General features: G+C 41.7%; 1 pseudogene; it reads left to right on the forward strand.

The window, feature by feature from the left end:
* Positions 1-1,777: 1,777 nt before the first annotated feature.
* On the forward strand, positions 1,778-2,171 carry LOC101984127 (annotated as a pseudogene).
* Positions 2,172-8,538: the final 6,367 nt, after the last annotated feature.

Consider the following 8,538-nt stretch of genomic DNA (forward strand, 5'->3'; position numbering starts at 1 on the left):
GCTCACAACCATCTATAATGGGGTCTGGTGCCCTCTTCTTGTCTGCAGGCATACACACAGACAGAATATTGTATACATAATAAATAAATAAATTTTTTAAAAAACTGCTCTATGATGAAACTATGTGAGAATCATTGTTGATACAAAGTGGAAGTCTGTTATACAGAGAAGGCACTGGGATTTGAAATGGCAGAACTCTGAAAGATTAACATTAGAATAAGATATACTTGACAGAAGGAACAAGAGCAAAATTAATGGAGGTAAAAGGGGGGAAAGTGGGTGACAAGAATAACATGTTTTAAAAATCATTCAGTGACAATAGCAAAAATTCATTCAATCGAGTGTAGATAAAACATTGTTTGTTTGTTTGTTTGTTTGTTTGTTTGAGTGCTGGGGATTAAACCCAGAGCATAGTAGGCAAGCATTCTACCAATGAGTTACATCCCAAGACCTTATGTTACACGTGTGCATATGAGTAAATTTGTATTTGGAGCCTGTCGTTCCTCAGGTCTCAAATCATCAGAATCTCTCTGATCTGTTTCAAAATAGCTGAATGGGAGAGTTTGGCACAATTGGGCTAACAGATTGACACTCAGTCAAATGGACTATTAGGTAGCATAATAAGTATTCCTGTGGAAACTAGGTCCATTGTGTCAGGAGAGCTGAAAGTGGTAAGTTTATCTTCCTCACTAAGAAGATGAACGGGCTGTGTAAGAAGACCATTTACACTCAAAACAAAGACTCAAGCTTTTCCTAGTGACTTTGCTCGCCCTTAGTGCAGGCAGCGACACTGTGAGAGTTGAGCGGTGTGAGCCGGGCACCCTTCTATATTCCCAGCTAAAGAGAAAGGTTTATTTGAAACAGGGTCTCTTTGTCATTAGCCTGTTTTTCAGTGATTCACTGGCTTCCACTTCCCATCTCATCATAGGAGCTCTGGGGCTTCAGACTCCGGTGACCACACCAGCTTTACATGAATTCTGGAGAGCTGAACACAGATGCTCATGCTTGTACAGCTTTGCACATTGAACCATTTCTTCAGCCAAAAAGAAGAAAAAAGTCAGAGGGATCGTATGGGTCAAGGAGCAGGGAGGTAGAGGTGGGTAGAAGAAGGAGGAGGGGAAGGGAAGGGGAAGAGAGGTGAGGGGAATGAAGATTAATGAGTTGGAGTGATGGCTCCAACAAAAACCATTTACATCTCCCTCAACCCCACGCGTGCGCGCGCGCGCGCGCGCGCGCGCGTGTGTGTGTGTGTGTGTGTGTGTGTGTGTGCGTGCACTTAAGGGCAAGTAACTAAGGATGAGTAAATTCAGCATTCTAAGAATCTGAGAGACATTTAGGCACATGTACGAACAAACATCAGTTTCCAAAGTGGTATCGATTAGAAGGAAAAGAAATATTTTCTAGGCAATTTTATATAACAAATCCCTGGCATAAATTAAGTTAAAACATTATAGGACAGGGGCCTGGAGAGATGGCTCAGCGATTAAGAGCATTGGCTGCTGCTGCTCTTCCAGAGGACCTAGATTGGATCCCTAGCATTGATCGGGCAACTCTGTGTCTGTCTCTGTCAACTCTGTGTCTGTCTCTGTCTGTGTCTGTCTCTGTCTGTCTCTCTCTCACACACACAGAGACATACACACACACCTCTAAATTACACATGTGTACTTAAGAGTGGAAAGACTACCTGGGATGGTACCCCCATAACTTCCCTGTAGTATTCTAGACTGAAACAGGCAAGACAGGAAATGGCCTGTTAAGACTATTCAGATCCCCCTTTGCCACGGCATGGCTGCGTTGGGGTCTTGGCTGTCCATAGGTGTCCGGAGGTTGCACTGCAGCGCAGCGGCTCGGGCCGGCGGCCAGTGGCGACTTCAACAGGGACTGGCTGCCAACCCTTCCGGCTATGGGCCCCTCACGGAGCTTCCTGACTGGTCTTTCGCCGATGGCCGTCCTGCTCCCCCAATGAAAGGCCAACTTCGAAGAAAAGCTCAAAGGGAGAAGCTTGCAAGACGAGTTGTACTGCTGACACAGGAAATGGATGCTGGATTACAGGCATGGAAGCTCAGGCAGCAGAAGTTGGAGGAAGAAAGGAAGCAGGAACATGGTCTTAAACCCAAGGGGATTTCACTGAGAAGTCCACTTCCACATCAATAAAAAACAGCTCCATTCAAAAAAAAAAAAAAAGACTATTCAGATCCACAGACCTACTAGAAGGAAGAAGGACTGATTCAGACACTTAGCAGCAGAAAAATGAAGGTGTCTTCTGCCTAGGCAGGGGATGCCTTCCTGAACAGCAGGGCAAAAGTGGATAAAGTCAGAATACATGTGGTACAACCCCTTTCGATTTTCACTTTTCCCAAATACACTAGGGAAATCCATCATCATAGGTAAGAGGGCATTTAAGAGAGGAAAGCTGTGAAGGAAAGCTTCCCGAGGAAGAAGACATCTAAACTGCACTCTGAGGAAATAAATTTCATCAACTGTCTAACAAATATTGATAAGCAGAGTTTAGGGAACTGAAGTCTAGGTAATTGATACATTTCCCCTAAATAAATATGAAGCATATGGTCTGGCATTTAATTTGGCAGCAGGACAGGATACCTGAAATTAGGACTCTCAAAAAAGCAAAGGCCATATGGTCAGTGAAGGCACAGGAAATATCTGGGTGAAAGGTCCTAAGATGTGAGAGGCATGAGTCAAGGAAAGGGTGACTGTGTGCATGGAGACACTGAAAGTAAAGGAATGTCTAACGTCCTGAACATTGCTTGAGAGTCCTAAAAATAAGGTGGAGATATGAGCACCATCAAAACCCCTAAGAGTGTCTCCTCTGGTGTTACTGATACCAACAACCTCCAGCACCCAGTGAGTCGGCTGTTGGAGTGGGTGATGATGGATTTTGCAGTAATATCGGACTTTAAGGTCAGCAGCAAAACAGCTAAGCCCAGCCAAATGCCACAACACACCCCTGTAACCTCAGCTTCCTGGAGGTAGAAGCAGGAAGCCTGAGACAAGTTTGAGCCCAGTCTGGTCTACACAGCACGCTCCAGTCCAGGTAGGACTACTGCACAGGAGACCCTATCTAATAAGAAAACAGCACAACAAAAATAGCCAAGTGTTTAGAAAACAGGCAGTGAGCACTGCAGCCATCATACTGATCCTCCTTCCTCTGAGTTTCTACCTTGTGACAAATGGCAGTGCCATCACTATTTTACCTAATTGTTATATGTTCTTTAAATAGAAACTATCCTACAACATAATTTTTAAAAGGTAATATCTTTAACCTAAGGGGGAAGCTGGTAAGATAGATTATGTTTTGGTACTGCTTGCTTATTTTTTTTCCTAAATAAATGTAAATTTCCAGGCTTCCAATTTTAAAATAAATAACTCAATCTGAGTAGAGCATTTCTTGGCAAAAACAAACTACATTTTGAAAATCTAAAATATTCTTGAGAGGGGGAATAAAAGAATAATTATCACTTACAAAGCTACTGAAGAAAGAAAGTAATTTGTAAAAATCCAAATAGTTGGATGAGAACAGCAAACCAAATGATGACAATTCTGGGCGAGGCGGGAGGCGATAATTGTAGATTATTACAATTCAGAGTTTGAGTTTGCGTCTGTGCATTTCAACGTGCAAGTGTTTAATGTCACATCCACATAGAAGAAAAATGAACACTTTTAGGAGCAAGAAACTCACAAAAGGAGAACACAAAGCTAAAGATAAATTAAAATGTGTAACCTCATTAGTAGCCGATAAAAGGGCTATCTCGCTAGTTGTCAATCAGAAGATTGACAAGGAGTTGTTGAAGGTAGAAGTATGCAGTCTCATGGTAACAGTTGGGAAGCAATGTGGAAAAATATAAGAAAGACTTAAAAATAAACATATCTTCTGTTTTAAAAAACTCCATCTCTAATATTTGCTTTTGAGAAATAATCAGAAGTAGTCAGGAATTAAATATTCAGTTTTAAACAGTATTGTCTATTGTGCTGGCTAGTCTATGTCAAGCTGACACACAAACGAGTTATCTGAAAGGAGGGAAGCTCAGTTGCGAAGATGGCTCCATAAGATCCAGCTGTAAGGACTTTCACAACTAGTGGTTGATGGGGGAGGATCCAGCTCATTGTGGATGGGACCACCCTAGGTAGGTGACCCTGGGTCTGTAAGAAAGCAGCTGAGCAAGCCAGTAAGCAGCCTCCCTCCATGGCCTCTGCATCAGCTCCTGCCTCCAGATTCCTGCCCTGTTTGAGTTTCTGTCCTGGCTTTCTTCAGTGATGGACTATGATGTGGAAGTATAAGCCAAATAAACCGTTCCTTCCCCCAACATGCTTTTTGGTCATGATGTTTCATCATAGCAATAGAAACCCTTAAGACACCTATTAAAACTAAAAATATCTGGGGGCTGGAGGGATGGCTCAGTGGTTAAGAGCACTGACTATTCTTCCAGAGGACCCAGGTTCAATTCCCAGCACCCATATGGCAACTCACAACTGTCTGAAGATCTGGTTCCAGGGGATCTAACACCATATCTGGCAAAATTATTGCTGACAGCATGATACTTCTTCACAATGAAAAGTGTGCAATCATGTAAAGTGATATATCTGGAAAAAAATTCACAGTACTCCTAATCAAGCAGATTCTGAAATGACATATACAGCTTGACCCCTAACATTTGTAAATTATATAGCTACAGATGTAACTATATCTTAATTGAAGGTTTTCTCTCCAAAGTATATAAAAATCAAAGTATAGATGTTATGAAGGTGAAGTTGAGCCAAATACAGTAGCACATATCTATAATCCCAACCTTCAGGAGGTTGAGGCAGGAGGATTTAAGTTTGGAGATGGTCTAGGTTAGAAATGGATGGGAAGAGCCGGGCGGTGGTCTACAAGAGCTAGTTCCAGGACAGGCTCCAAAACCACAGAGAAACCCTGTCTCGAAAAACAAACAAACAAAAAGAAATGGATGGGAAAAGGTCAGAGTAACAACAAAGTAACACAGATTGGGAGAAAATGTAACAACTTTACTTTTTAAATGATTTTATATTCTGTAATGTTTGTTTATCTTTTTTTTTAATTTTTGAGACAGGGTTTCTCCGTAGCTTTTGGTTCCTGTCCTGGAATGGAACTAGCTCTTGTAGACCAGGCTGGCCTCGAACTCACAGAGATCCGCCTGCTCTGCCTCCCGAGTGCTGGGATTAAAGGCGTGTGCCACCACCGCCCGGCTATGTTTGCTTATCTTATTACCAAGAAAAATAATAGTCTCAACCACTAGCAGTTTCTCAAAATCTCAAAAAATAACAAGAACGGGGCTGGAGAGATGTCTCAGAGGTTAAGAGCACTGGCTCCTCTTCCAGAGGATCCGGGGTCAAATTACAGCATCCACATGGTAGCTCACAACTGTCTGTAACTCCAGTCCCAGGGCATCTGACACCTTCACACCAACGCACATGAAATAAAGTTAAATAAGTTAGAAAAAATAATAACAAGAATAACCATTATTCGTCCTTTTACAGAACTTTCAAAATGCCAAAATGTTCACTGTCTTCAAGGGCAGTCTGTAATAACTGTGTATGCTGAGCTGTGTCCTTGTGATTCATAGGACCATGGGGAGGCATGGATTCCCAAGCACAGGGTGTCTATTGTGGTCAAGGGTATTGACAGGAATAATAGAGATCAGCTCTTTCTGATTTAAGTAGACTGTTAGCTGATTAAAGGATATTGTCAGGGCAGTCATGACGGCACGCAGCTGCCATCCCAGCATTTTGGAAGGGAAGGCAGGAAGGGGACGTGAGCATACATTTGAAGGCAGGACAGGCTACCAAAGGAAACTCTGACTCCACCATGAAGAGAAAGAGGAGTAGAGGAGGAGGAGAATGGAGGAAAGAAGGGAAAGAAAGAAGGGAGAAAGAAAGGAATGAAAGAAGGATGGAAGAGGGAGGGATAGACGGAAAGAAAAAGGAAAATATTATTTGAGCTGCCATAGACTTGATAACTTACAAAAAAAAGTCCTCTCACTTCAAGATCAAAGGACCAGCAGTTTAGCATCTAGTAAAGGGCCATGTCCTTGTTCATAGGGAGTGTCTAGTCACTGTGTCCTCACATGGCAGAAAAGGCAAGGGCACTTTCTAAGGCCTCTCATATAAGGGCAAAAATCTCTCTCTTGAGTCCCATCCCCTGACACCATCCCGTTGGTGATTTAACTTATGAATTGATGAGTGGAGGAAGGACAGATGCACAGGTATTCAGACTGCTGCAGATTGTTAGACATCCTTCTTCTAAGGTACTGAGAATTGCTGAAGGGCCAGTGGGGAGGAGAGAAGACAGTAGTAAGAGTAATCTATCCCCAGAACTAGAGTTCATTTGGTGAAAAAAAAGAGTTGAGTAATAGGACCAACCCCATTCTGGTTTTCTTAAGTCTGAGGGGTTTCTTAGTATTTGAGAATTTCTTGCTAAAACATGGAAAGTGTCTTGGAAAGTGGTTGGCCTACAGCTGGCATTACAAATATCAAATACTAGAAAATGCAATCTGCCTTTGACCACTTCTCCACCTGGGCCTCAAGTTTGCTACAACAAGTCTGCCATTAGGAGAAAGGGAAGAAGGCAGGAAAGAGACAGGGAGAAGGAAAAAGCCCAAATTACAGACTCAGAGTCATAAAGATACTGTTTGTCTCTGTGAGTCAAAATTCTAAAACAAATGTCTATTTGAAAGGTCCAGTCCCTCCCTGCAAAGGGGACAGAAAAAAAGCTGTGTGAAACTGTGTAATGCTAACCAAATTCTCTATACTCACTTCATAACAACTGGCCACATAATGGTTATATACTACATAGCTTTGTGATGGAAGCAATCCTCTACTTATGCATGACTATTTGAGGCTATCTGGCTTTATCATTATTTTAAAATATGCTCCATTTCTGTTATTTAACTTAAATTTTTTTCAGTTGCTTGTAATATTTCCCGAGGAGAAAAATAATTATACAAAGACTCCAGTGTTTGCCAAGAAGAAATGGATTTTAGTGGAAATCTTTTAAGTAGAGCAAACCTTATTAAGAGCAGGAATGGACAGTGTGTGCTGAAAAACTAGCTCTTCAGCCTTCACTCAACAATTATTGTCGTCAAGTAATCTGAAGGCAAAGCATTTGGAGGCAGGGTTTGCCTTTATTTTTCCTTACTCTCATTCCTCTTACACCATGTTTTTGGACAAACATGTTAAGATTCTTTTATTTCGCCTTTATATATTGAACTATAGAATGAGAATTCTGGTAACTAATCAAAGATATAGTTTTTTTAATTTTTTTTAAGATTTATTTATTATGTACACAGTGTCTGCAGGTATGTTTACAGGCCAGAAGAAGGTACCAGATCTCATTATAGATGGTTGTGAGCCACAATGTGGTTGCTGGGAATTGAACTCAGGACCTCTGAAAGAACAGTCAGTGTTCTTAACCTCTGAGCCATCTCTCCAGCCCCAAAGATATAGTTTTTACTAATGGAAGAAAAAAAATAACAAAACGCTGAAACAAGAATTCTGGTTTTGCCTTTCATGGTATAGTGTCGGGCCTTGGTCATGTTGCTGAACAATGTCCCAGCTCAATTTCCTCAGTTATAAATAATTTAATGCCTGCATCAAGTAATTCCAATGATGTATGTGCAAACATTTGTAAAATTATGAAACAAGCTAGGAGTGGTAGCAAACACCTTTAATCCCAGCACTTAGGAGGCAGAGGCAAGGGGATCTCTGTGAGTTCAAGGCCAGCCTGGTTGGTCTACAGAGCAAGTTCCAGGACAGTAAATATTTATTTTATTTTGTGTGTGAGAGTGGGGGAGGGGACATGGGAAAAAATGTGTGTATGAGTGCACAGAGTGCAAGTACCCACAGTGGCCAGAAGAGGGGGTCATCTCCTAAACTGGAATTACTGTGATTGTTAGCCCCCTCCTTTGTTCTGGGAACGGAATGCCAGTCCTCTATAAGAGCAACAAAGACTCTTAACCACAGAGCCACCTCTCCATCCCCTTTTGACAGATTTAAATAGCAATAACTAGTATTTTCTTCCAGTGACTATTTTCAGGACCCTATTTTTTTTCAAAACTTTTCTGAATAACATTTATGTTCTTTGAGTCCTGGATGTGTTCTTTCAGGGTTTGCTGTTTGTTTGCTCTAAGGTATGATATTGAAAATGAGATTCCATATAGGGGAAAACCAAACAAAATCCAAACAGAGAGCAGGAGAATCATCTACTTAAAATAACTTCTTTCCCCGTTAGAAGCATGGAGAAGAGAAGGTGTTGGAAGAGATTTACTTGGCAAATACTCCGTATCTACACTGTGAAATTACCAAGTGTCTGAGAACTAGAAGAGAACTGAAACACCCACTGTGAAGAGGCTCCTTTGTATCCCCCCCACACACACACACACACACCAGCACTTCAGTGTCTGGATAATCTCCTAATAACTCTCCCGAGCTGTGAATTTATAGGTTTAAAATTGCTGATGCAGGACAGCCTTGTGATGAATCGTGATACTAGAAACACGAGCACGC

This window comes from Microtus ochrogaster (genome assembly GCF_000317375.1).
Source record: "Microtus ochrogaster isolate Prairie Vole_2 chromosome 6 unlocalized genomic scaffold, MicOch1.0 chr6_random_2, whole genome shotgun sequence".
In the NCBI taxonomy this organism is placed as follows: domain Eukaryota; kingdom Metazoa; phylum Chordata; class Mammalia; order Rodentia; family Cricetidae; genus Microtus; species Microtus ochrogaster.